Raw genomic sequence first — 12888 nt, 5'->3', positions numbered from 1 at the left:
AAAAATATTCAGCTCTGTGGTAGAGCATCACAGCTGTCTGATACCAAATAACAGCACAACACAACGACTGAAGAGAAATGTAGTCGAATTCTGGAACCAATTAAAACTACGGGGATAAATGAGGTAGGAGGAATGTAATTAGCCAAACTGAGATCCAGGCAGGCTAACAGGACTAATAATAGCCTCATCTTTTACAGAGATTTAATAAGGAAATCAGTTGCTTAATTTTTCCTTCAAATGTTAAGTTTTTCCCTCCATAGAGTCTGGAGGAAGTGGCTTAAATGACTCTGCATTTGTTTTAGCAAATGTGTTAGATGGGAAATGAGGCCATTTTGCTGCTTTTTTGTTCAGTCTCATAGCCGTCAATGGCTCCATCTGGAAAACTTCCACTCCTGCTCCAAGGCTGATTACAAGCCACTTTTTCTTAGATACATTCTCTGATGTGCCTAGATACATAATCTCCTTCTTGGAGGCTTTACTGCCTTTATCCTACATCTACAGGTGCCCTCATTATATTATATAATGAGCCCTGGTGGCTCAGGCAGTAAAGAATCTGCCTGCAATGTGGAAGACCCAGGTTTGATCCCTGGGTCAGGAAGATCCCTTGAATAAGGGAGTGGCAACCAATACCAGTACTCTTGCCTGGAAAATTCCATGGACAGAGGAGCCTGGCAGGCTATAGTCCATGTGTTTGCAAAGAATCGGACACAACTGAGCAACTTTCACTACTGAGGTGGTGGGGAATCTGTCTTCCTCACTTAGACCTAAGAGCAGGTGCCATGTTATTTATTTTTAGATATCCAGTGCCTCAATCCATGCTTAATAAATATATTTTGAAATCATGAAATGCTCCAGAAAAAAATTAGGGATGCTGAAAAACATTTAGAAACAAAATGATCTACACAAATAATGTTATCCCTTTGCTTCCATGCAAACATGAAGAACAGACTTAGGTTCACCATGGGGAAGGGAGAGGGTGGGATGACTTGAGAGAGTAGTATTGAAACATATACATTACCATTGATAAAATACAGAGCCAGTGGGAATTTGCTGTATGATGCTGAGAACCCAAAGCAGGTGCTCTGAAACAACCTAGAGGTGTGGGATAGGGAGGAAGTTTAAGAAGGAAGGGGGCATATGTACACCTATGGCTGATTCATGTTGACGTATGGCAGAAACCATCACAATATTGTAAGGTAATTATCTGCCAATTAAAAATAAAATAAGAATTTTAAAAAGATTGTAGACATTATATTATATGTATTTTACCACAATACATATAAAATTTATATTAAAAAAAACATATCCTGGAGGGAAATGGGGAGAGGGATAAATTGGGAGATTGGGACTGACATATACACACAGTGTTGTTGTGTTAGTAGCTCAGGCGTGTCTGACTCTTTGTGACCCCATGGACTGTAGCCCACCAGGCTCCTCTGTCCATGGAATTTTCCAGGCAAGAATACTGGAGTGGGTTGCCACGCCTTCCTCCAGGGGAATCTTCCCAACCCACAGATGGAATCCAGGTCTCCTGCATTGCAGGCAGATTCCTTACCATCTGAGCCACCAGGGAAACCCCATATACACACTGCTATATATAAAATAGATAACTAACAAGGACCTCCTATACAGCACAGGGACTCTACTCAATGCCCTGTAATGACCTATCTGGGAAAAGAAACTAAAAAAGAGTGGATATATGTATATCCATTCACTTCGCCATACAGCAGACAGTAACACAGCATTGTAGAGCAATTACATACTCCAAAATTTTTTTTAAAAAGTACGGTGTTGTATTATCCAACCTTTAAAGTTTAGGTCTAAAACCTAAACTATAGTTGGTACAGCGTCCATCTTCCCAAGGGGGCTCACCAAAATCGGGTTCAGGGCAGATCAGTGAATATATTCTGTTCTTTTTACAAACAGATAAAAGGGACACTGCTGTCAATAAAGATACCTTAGGTTTTTAGGATAACCATCTAAAAAAGGGGGTTTGTGATGACCCAATGTGCTATATAACACATCTATTTCAGTCCAGTAATGGCATCGTTGAAACACAGGGCTCTAGCAGGACTTAGTAATGGTCCCATCCTCTCTAGGTCTAAGAGGGATTTATCAATAGCTTGCATTGTTTTCCCTAAGAGGAAACGTAAGATTTAAGTCAGGATTTTTCCCTTTCATCTTTTGAGCGACTGGTGAATCGTCTCACACAGGAAACATAATGAATGTAATGTGAGGAAAACAATATGAAGAGCTTCTTGCACCAACCTCAGATGGAATAAAAGTTTCCTTCTTTCAAGAAGACTCTGAACCTGCAGGGAAGTTTTAACTCTTGGATGGCATCCTTATTATTGGAAGCCAAACACCAGAATATTAGGGGCCATTTTTATCATCAGTAAAAGCAACATCACTCTGTGAAGTGTCCCTTCAGAAGGAGAGTTGAAAATTCTGTTATGATAATAAACACAATGGCAGCCAACGGCATCCTTGCCCTTGGAGGGCGGGATAGGGGACAAAAATATCTATGAAAAGGGAGTAGAGATTGTGTCACTGGCAAAACTTACTCACTGACTCCCAACACACAAATTTGGCTTCCTGGGTGGCGCCAGTGGTAAAGAATGCGCCTGCCAATGCAGGAGACGTAGAGACGTGGGATTGATCCCTGGGTTGGGACCATCCTCTGGAGAAGGAAACGGCAACCCAGTTCAGTATCCTTGCCTGGGAAATCCCACAGACAGAGGAGCCTGGTGAGCTACAGTCCATGGGGTTGCAAGAGTTGGACATGACGTAGAGACTAAACCACCAACAGAAGGTAATGGACCATCTATGGAGTTCTAAGATAAAATCATATTTTCTCAAATATGGAGCCTTAGGGAGCTAGAGACACTGACTCAAGTGGGCTACTGGCCTCACTGGGGATTCTTTACAAAAATTCATAGGAATAAACAAGCTATCTCAGGAATATTTAATTCAACTTTATTTAATAATCAAACATTATGGACCAAGACATGTAGTGTCCCATAATTAAAGACAACTCCATAAACATTCATGAATTATAGCTGAGTAAAATGAAGAAGTGTAGCAAGTTGTATTTTCCACTGAATACATTTTTTTGAAGGAGGAATACTGTTATATTCTAATGACATGATGCTTCTTCCAACCTAGGTTTCAGCTTTTTTCCCTACAGTCTTCTTCAACCTATGAAGATATTATGAAAAGAAAACAACAAACATTTATGCACATACACCCATACACCTCAAGGTATTTCATGGACACTTAGGTAAAAGCCTGATTCTCCATCTAAACATAGATAGTTCTGATCATTTCAGTCCCATGCTCAAAAACTCTCCAAATCTAAGGCTTACAGATGAAACTCAAACTTACTAACTTGGTTTTCACACTGGGCCAGCCCCAACCAACCAGCCAGATGGACTCTTACTCTCCCTTTGCACCAATGCACGAGGCAGACCCTTAGCCCTTTTTGCATGCCACAGTGAGGTCTTCCGGTTTCTGGAAGTGCTAAAGAAATTTATTTTATCAGTGCTTTGAAAGTAAACATATGAAAGGCTAAGGAAATTTATTTCATCAGTGTTTTGAAAGTAAATAATTTTTATTTAAATATTACTATGCTTTGTGAAGTTCTGAAGACCAAACATGTATTGGAGAATATGAATAATGTGGTTAGGGGCAGTATGTTTTGGTTGAAAAGAGTCAAGTCCTTTCCAAATATTTATCTATTGTTTAGTTTTTTAGACTGGGGGTCAGAAGGAAAATATTATTATTTTGCTGTATAGTTAAGAAATTTAGCTATATCAAATACCTTGATTTGCTCAAGGTATCAGCACTAGACTGACATTGAGGAAAAAGTTATTCTCCAGTACATTTCATCTGACTTTCTGAATTATGCAAAACAAGTGTGGTGATATGACCAAAGGTCATCCACAAGAGTTGAGAAGATGGTAATGGGCCATTCTCTCACTGTCTTCACACAAGGTACGTGTAGTTGGAGTGTCTGTATTTTTGAACTAAGGCCTTTAATTGGTTGGCTGTGCCATGAGATTTCCATTTTGACACAATAATTGAGCCCAGCTGAGGTGGTGCATGTTGAAGAGATGGTCTTAGAGAAGAACCACTCAGGAGACTTCAAGAAGAGAGATAGTAAGAGATTCTCTGTACTTAAATGTCACTTCCTTGACTCATCAGATAGTCATGTGGGAATATGCTCATCCTGGGCCTCTCCCCCTCCATTCCTCCATTCCTTATAGGAATCTGGCCAGCCATCTGTATCAATCCACTAGAAATCTACCACCCTGGACTGCATGGCGTGGCATCCTTGCTACTCAGCTCAGTTTAGTTCAGTTGCTCAGTCGTGTCCGACTCTTTGCGACCCCATGAATCGCAGCAAGCCAGGCCTCCCTGTCCATCACCATCTCCGAGTTCACTCAAACTCACCTCCATCGACTCAGTGATGCCATCCAGCCATCTCATCCTCTGTAGGGCAGGTCATATTGTACCAGTGGGGCTGGATGAAGTTGGGAATTAGAAATGGAAAAGAAACCAGTAGGTTTGTGTGTGTGTGTGTGTGGTGGGGTGGAAGGTGGAGATGGGCCTGGCATGAGGGGGAGTGGGCTTCCATTATCCCACCAAAAAGAAATTCACCATTTATTAGCATCTTTGACTATCACAATTCCCAATTGGCAGAGTTAGGTTTTATCCTCAGCTACTTTTAGGTTGGAAAAGACCCTGATGCTAGGAAAAACTAAAGGCAAAAGGAGAAGAGGCAGCAGAGGATGAGATGGTTATTTAGCACCACTGACTCAACAGACACAAGTCTGAGCAAACTCTGGGAGATAGTGAAGGACAGAAGAGCCTGGTGTGCTGCAGTCCATGGGGTCACAAAGGCACAACTTAGCGACTAAACATCAACAAAGTTTTAGGTTTCCAGGAGTAGAATGACAGAATAATTAAAGGAAAAGACCACATTTACAAGCACTTATTGAACAAGTCTATAAGGAAGGCATTGCTCTCAGTGCTACGGTATATGTGATAAAAAAAAAAAATATGTGAAGAACCTGTCTTGGGGAAAAGCTTCAGTTCCAGTGGGTGTGTCAGGGCATTCATGCTTGGGTCCCTGAAGAACTGCATGTCGGTTTCAGGTTACTATTGAAAGACAGAGTTTTGGGGTGACATACTATCTTTGTAAGCTGGTCTTAAGCCCCAGTGAAGGAACTTCCCATGGGTATCACACATTGAGGTTAAGCCTGCAGAGTTCCAGACCTAGGGCTATTTTCTTCAAACCTATAAAATTGCAAAAGATATAGGTCGTCTCTTAGGATCAGGGACAGACAGAATTGTAGGTTTTCCAAACTTGATTCATCATATAGCATTCTGATAAAAAATAATTTGAAAGAAAGGACTCATTGTATGCCTGTTAAAAAGGGAAAAGATGGGCAAAGAAGGGCAAAGAATATTGCAGATGACAATTGGTGCGGGGAAGGCATTCAGAAAATGGTTTGAGATAGATACAAAACTTTAAAAGTCTTGACCATAAGAAACAATTAAGAAAAAAAGCAAAAGACAACAAAAGCCCTCTTTTAGCTCTTTGTCAACCTCTTTCTCCCCGACTTTCCAAAAGACTATCATGGGGTACATCCCAGTAGCATTACAGACAAGCCCTTGGGAGTTGTCATGGACTAGCCACGGCTGCCAAAATCATCATCTAGTTCAGGCCACGTTATTGTGGGCGATGTGGGTAATTGGTTTCGCAGAGCCATGCTTTGTCAGCAAAGGATTACCCCAGATGAATGAGAACACATTCTAAACCTGGCAGGTGTTGGAGGTAAAATCCCACAAGCCTCATCTCACAGTATTAAGTTATTCCTCTTTGTAGCACATTTTCTTGGTGATAGAAATTAAAAATATAAGTAGAATAAATTGATCAAATTAGAGAAGTTAAAGCTGAACTTCTTAGTCTAGGCAAGCACCACTGGACAGGCTTCCTCTGAGCACACAGAGCCTGGAGGGATCTGACTCCACCACAAATGGGGTCACTTTTTGTTTTTTAATTGCACTCATAGCTTTGCTGTGGCTGCTAAGTTGCTTCACTTGTGTCCAACTCTTTGTAACCCCATGGACTGTAGGCCTCTAGGCTCCTCTGTGCATGGAGTTCTCCAGGCAAGAATACTGGAGTGGGTTGCCATCCCTTCCTCTAGGGGATCTTCCCGACCTAGGGATTGAGCCTGCATCTCTTATGTCTCCTGCATTGGCAGACAGCTTCTTTACCATTAGCGCCACCTGAGAAGCCAATACTCACGGCTTTAGGGGTAATTTATTGTCAGTGTTTTGTTAGTAAAGCATGGAACTAGAAGTTCCAGTTTCTGAGATGATAAAATAGAAATATTCATATCACTGTATAGGTGCTTTTTCAGAAGTCTTAGTGGAGACTGCATTGATAGATCCTTCAAACATCTTTTTTTTTTTTAATTAATTAATTTAGTTGGCTGCTCGAGGCTTCCCTGAGTAGTGCAGTGGCAAAAGAATTCGCCTGCCAATGCAGAAGACACATTGGTTGGGAAGACACTCTGGGTTGGGAAGATCCCCTTGGAGAAGGAAATGGCAACCCACTCCAGTATTCTTGCCTAGGAAATCCCATGGACAGAGGAGCCTGGTGGGCTGCCGTCTATGGGGTCGCACAGAGTCGGACATGACTGAAGCAACTTAGCAGCAGCAGTGGTCAATTGGGATCAGATATGTGAAAGTCTCTATAAGCTACAAATTGTGCACACCATGACCTCTGTAGGTTAATAAAGATGACATGATATGATACATGAGGTATGAGATGAGACAATAACAACTTCAGATCCTTTATGCTCCTCCTTTCATAATTCAGGTGATGCAGGCAATGACATTTGTCATCTCTAAAGGAAAATCCTTATTTACCTGAATTTGAAAGTATTATTCAGAGTGTCTTAAAAGATATTTGGGAACTTCCCCAGTGGTCCAGTAGCTAAGACTCCTCCTCCCAATACAGGCCATTTCCTTCTCCAATGCATGAAAGTGAAAAGTGAAAGTGAAGTCGCTCAGTCACGTCCGACTCTTAACGACCCCATGGACTGCAGCCCACCAGGCTCCTCCGTCCATGGGATTTTCCAGGCGAGAGTACTGGAGTGGGGTGCCATTTCTGGATTCATGTAAAAACAGCTGCAAGAATATCCAGCAAACTTTCTGTTCAGTTGCTGCTGCTGCTGCTAAGTCGCTTCAGTCTTGTTCGACTCTGTGCGACCCCATAGATGGCAGCCCACCAGGCTCATCCGTCTCTGGGATTCTCCAGGCAAGAATACTGGAGTGGGTTGCCATTTCCTTCTCCAATGCATGCATGCATGCTAACTCGCTTCAGTCATGTCCAACTCTATGTGACCGTATGGACAGCAGCCCACCAGGCTCCTCTGTCCACAGGATTCTCCAGGCAAGAATACTGGAGTGGGTTGCCATTTCCTTCTCCATTCTGCTCATTAATTTTCAGATAAATAATAACTTTTCTGGAAACTTGCAAAGTGCAACTGGAATTCCCTATGTGAGTCATATGCACACAGAAGCATATTTTCCAGTTGGTGGTAAGTGATAAGTAGCGATAAGAATTTGGTGACAGACTAAAGTTCTCATTTAATTACTTTAGCCACAGTAAGATCTAAAATATCCTTGTTTGGCTTATTTATTCTGTGCAACAGATTAAAAACTATTTTCCTGATATTCATTTCCAGAAGAGTTTGATAGAATATCTTGATTTTGTAATTTTTAGTAAGTTGAGGGCAGGAGGAGAAGGGGACGACAGAGGATGAGATGGTTGGATGGTATCACCGACTCAATGGACATGAGTTTGGGTGAACTCTGGGAGTTGGTGATGGACAGAGAGGCCTGGTGTGCTGCGGTTCATGGGGTTGCAAAAAGTCGGACACAACTGAATGACTGAACTGAACTGAACTGAGAATAAATCTGATTAGACTGAATAGGTACATAAATCCCAACCTAATTATGCCCTGCAAGTTTACAACTTCTCACACTGAACCAGTGAGAAGCTGAAAATCATCATTACTTCAAAATTTGACACAAATCAGTATTTTGAAACTGTCCTAAAGTCACAGGAATAGTGATGAAATAACACATTTGTTTTCTATTCCTTTGGAAAGTTACCAAATTTCTAGCTGTACAATTAACATCAGCCAGCTGTTTGCTTCAATAAACAGGAGAAAGTGTACTTAGCTTTCTATCCTTTTAAACCAAAGATCATCTTTTTCATTTTGCTCTTCTGTATTTGTGATGAAAACCCAGGAATATGTAAGAAATGTTAGATATTGGTTGTAAAGAGCAAACCTGAATCTGTAATAGTTCAAACACAGATGATCCAAATGGCTCCAAACAGGTGGTCACCCCATGACAAACAAACCTGAACAAATATTTCCCTCGGTAAATATTTCCTGGTGATATAAAAGATCATGGGTCATAAATGTGATGCTCAATGTAAGGCATGCCAGATGGAGCCTTCAAAGGGCGACGCTTATGATCTACTTATGACTGCAAGAAGGGAGCTTTACTTCTGTGGTCTACTTTTTCCTGGGTGTTCAATGCAATATTGCAAGTTGAACAACAGCTTCTGAGGGCTACGTATTCATCTTTCCGTCATTGTGAACAAAAGACTCACCTTTTTACATACACTTTAAAATTACAGGAGCTAATTTTGTTACTGATGCATCATTCTAAGCATCTGTGAGCGAGACTCTTGCTCACTTGATGTAGGAAGAGGGACAGAAATATGCTGCTCCTAGCAATGGAGACACAAAGAGAACAGACTTATGGACAAGGCGGTGGAGGGGAGGAAGGAGAGGGTGGGATGGATGGAGACAGTAACATGGAAACATACATTATCATATGTAAGATAGCGAGCCAATGGGTATCTATGGTATGACTCAGGGAACAGGGGCTCTGGGCTCTGTAACAACCTAGAGGGGTGGGATGGGGAGGGAGGTGGGAGGACGGATCAAGAGGAAGGGGACATATGTGTACGTACGACTGATTTACACTGATGTTTGGCAGAAGCGAACACAATTCTGTAAAGCAACTATCCTTCAATTAAAAACATAAATAAATTAAAAAAAGGAAAATGCTGCTTCTTTATCATGAACATGAATAATGGCAGCGCAAACGTTTTTTGACTCTGTTTAGCATGTGCTTAGAGTCATCTTCAGGGATTCTGCACTAAGTTAATTTTTTACAGTTGACCTTAATATGGAACACTCTAGGACATTTGAGGGATGAAATTCTAGTTCTAATTTTTTGGTTTATTTTTGGAAATGAAGATCTCTGATGACTAAAGTCAAGGTAACCATAATCTGTGTCTGATTTTTTGTAGTCATTAAAACAGCTGGCCCTTTTAATTTTGAACAAATTAAAGTTGTTTTTTTTTTAATTTTATTTTATTTTTAAACTTTACATAATTGTATTAGTTTTGCCAAACATCCTTAAATATTGTATGGGACTTCCCTGGTGGTCCAGTGGTTAAGAATCGCCTTCCAGTGAAGGAGATGTGGGTTCGATCCCTGGGCAGGGAACTAAGATCTCACATGCCCTGGGCCAATGAAGACCCAGGGCAGACAACACACACACACACACACACACATACACACACACAAGAAAACAAACAATATAAAACTTAATGTTCCACTCACATTATACAGTCTTCAGTGGATATCTCAAACTAGCAATAGAAAACAATCAGATAATTTATTTGATAGTTCTTTCTATGAATTTGTTTGCCTATTTCCAAAGTAGGTCGTTTAATTGATTAAATTTCTAGCTTCCTCTGTAACTACTGTTTCTTACATATCAACTCTGTTAGGTACCACTGAAATTTTAAAGAAAAAGGGAAGTCGAAAGTATGCAAAGTTTACTGAGTCACTGTCTACTTTGGAATGTATTCACTTACCGTATTTTAGAAAGAAATGTTGATCCATATGCTTTTTTCTGTGTTGTTATCAGAACTCTAAATCTTAGTTATATTGTAAGGATGCTGCATTTTGCACACCACACATACACACCCCTTTAACATCTTCACCTATATATTTTCAGTCTAGATCTATTTTTCAAAAAGATCCAGTCCACTTACTCCCTTACTCAGATCCAGGAAGTGAGGCTGATTCCATACCCTTTGCCTATACCACATCAAGCCTGACCATTTCTCCCTAGCTGGTCCAGAATAGGACAAACCACCACCATCTCTAGTCTGAAATGCTGCAATTGCCTCTTAAATGATTTCCCTCATTTTGATCTTGTTGCATCTACCCCAATCCATTTTCCTGAGTGATGCCACCTCCTTGCTTAAGCCCATTCAGGTAGTTACTTCTCATTACATGTAAAATAAAATTCCATACCTGGCTTTTAAAGCCTTGCTTGAAAGTGAAAGTGTTGGTCACTCAGTCACGTCTGACTCTTTGTGACACCATGGACTGTAGCCAGCCAGGCTCCTCTGTCCATGGGATTTTCCAGGCAAGAATACTGGAATGGGTTCCATTCCCTTCTCCAGGGGATCTTTCCAACCCAGGAATGGAACCCGGGTCTTGCACATTGCAGGCAGATTCTTTACAGTCTGAGAAGCCACCAGGGAAGCCAAAAGCCTTGCTTAGTAAGTCTCATTCTTTTCTGCACATGAGGAACATGTGGAGAAAACTCATGTTGAAACCCCTGAGATTTTTAATCCATGGATCTGGGGTGGGCCTAGGCTTTGTGTTTTTGTTGTTGTTGTCTGTTTTGTTTGTCTGCCCCAGAATGCAGAGTCCAGGTTGAAAATATTTCCTATATGACTGGTCATCTGCCCATCTCTGTGTCCATGTGTCCTCTGGTTCTTGCTTTCTTTCTTGATATTTTAGCTTCAGTGGCCTCTGCCATACTAAGACCACTTCTGCCTGGAGACTCACTCTCTCCCCAGATTTTCATAAGCCTGGTTCCTCTTGTCATTCAGTTCTTAGCTCCACCGTCACCTCCTCAGAGATGGCTCCTGTAACCACTAACTCCCAGGTAACCACTCGCTGGATTCTATCACACTCTCTGTTTTTCCGTCATAGTCCTTGTTGCTTCTAGTCCATTTGTTCCTTTACTTCTGCTGATCCCTTAAGACTGTAAGTTTGACAAAAAGTACTTAAAATATGATAGATTGCCAACAAATAGTTGATAACTGAACAAATCAGTGTAATTATGAGAACATATGAAAGAATATTTGAAACTGGTACTTTTCTGGAAAATCTGGGGCATTTTTGTTGATTTGCTGAATTTTTAACTTTAAAACTGCATCGGCAGTTTCTGGTCGGAAGCATCATTCTTTGGTTTGAGGAGGGGAGAAAGAAGAGGTTCTTTTCTTTCCTCAGTGTTCTAACTGCTTAAATGTTATGCTATTTAATCAGTCAGGATCAAAAACACCCTGGGACCTATAGTTTATTGATAAGGGTTATTGACCCATCACCAGGCTGTTTTCCATCATCTGGCTGATGATATACAGAAGATCAAGGCAGGTCATTTAACTGAGGATTCTTGTCTGTCTTGTAAACAAATGATTTAGTTCTGAGTCTATCATGGGGTGATCACATGGTGGAACTCAGGGATTTTTAACTTTGGCTGCACATTAGAACCTTCTGGGGAATTAAAAATGTGTACATATTCTTGGATTCTACAAGAGGATAATTAAAATAGAAGTTCTGATTATAAGGCACTGGCATTTTTAAGTTTTTTTTTTCTTTCCTGAGGCTTCCTTAAGTGATTCACTATGCAGGCAGGTTTAATAGACAATGACAGTCAACAAAATTTGGCCTGGGGCAAGAATGAAAGCTTATTAAATATGCCAATACGGGTAGAACATACCTCCAACAAGAGAAATTCTTTACCGACAATAGGGATGTTTACTTTTTACCTTGAGACATATTGATTTTCACTTCATTGTCTTACTTTACAAAGTCACGAATGCTATTAGTGGCCATTTTTTTTTTTTTTTTTTTTGAGGAAAAATATTTTTAAAGGGCTGATTAAGCCAGAGAAACGCAGCACATGCAATGTCTTGAGAGGGACAGAGGGGTTTTGTTAGCTCAACTGTCTGGCAGCAAGCAGGCAGCCTGGGGCAATGCAGAGACTAGGCTTCAGGCAAAAGTTGAGTTTGACACTCTGCAGTTTACCAGCTCTGTGACCCTGGATGAGTTACTGGGCTTTTCTTAGCCTCATTAATTTTTGCTGCAAAAAACAAACAATAACACTTCCTCACTGGATTGTTACAGTAAACATGGGTAAATATGGGTAGTGTACGAAAGGGCCAGGCATGCCTGGTGATTTTTTTCTTTCTCTCTCTGAATTGCAGGTATGCCCACTGATTGTTGTTTAGTTGCTAAGTCCTGTGTGACCCTTTTGCAACCCCAAGGACTATAGCCTGCCAGGCTCCTCTGTCCATGGGATTTCCCAGGCAAGAATATTGAAGTGTGTTGCCATGGCCTTCTCCAGGGAATCTTCCCAACCCAGGGATCCAATCCACATTTCCTGCACTGCAGGTGGATTCTTTACCACTGAGCTGTACCCACAGACAAAAGAAGCATTTAAATGTCGACTGTCATTGATTGATTTTTGCCAGGACAAATATCACTTTTAGGCCTAAAAGGTGTTATCTCATCTTACCCTAGGTCTTTTCTCATCCTCACTTTGCAGGTGAGTGTGGATCACCCTGGTGCCTCCTACATAGGTAAACAAGCCAGGAAATGTAGAAGTAAAAGACCCATGAATGTGTGCTCTCAAATGATTATCAGTCAGCATTTCATGAAGAAGAGAAGTGTCTGCTCAGTGTGACCGGCTAAACGGGGCCCT

The 12888-nt window shown here is 41.1% G+C and overlaps 1 protein-coding gene across 2 annotated transcripts in view; it reads right to left on the bottom strand.

The window, feature by feature from the left end:
* The window catches only part of KCNB2 (potassium voltage-gated channel subfamily B member 2), a 459327-nt gene that overhangs the window by 161631 nt on the left and 284808 nt on the right, over positions 1–12888 (bottom strand). The window lies entirely within an intron of this gene.

This window comes from Bubalus kerabau, chromosome 14 (genome assembly GCF_029407905.1).
Source record: "Bubalus kerabau isolate K-KA32 ecotype Philippines breed swamp buffalo chromosome 14, PCC_UOA_SB_1v2, whole genome shotgun sequence".
Lineage (NCBI taxonomy): Eukaryota > Metazoa > Chordata > Mammalia > Artiodactyla > Bovidae > Bubalus > Bubalus kerabau.
The sequence above is the reverse complement of the archived record's forward strand: the minus strand, read 5'-3'. Positions and strand labels throughout refer to the sequence as shown.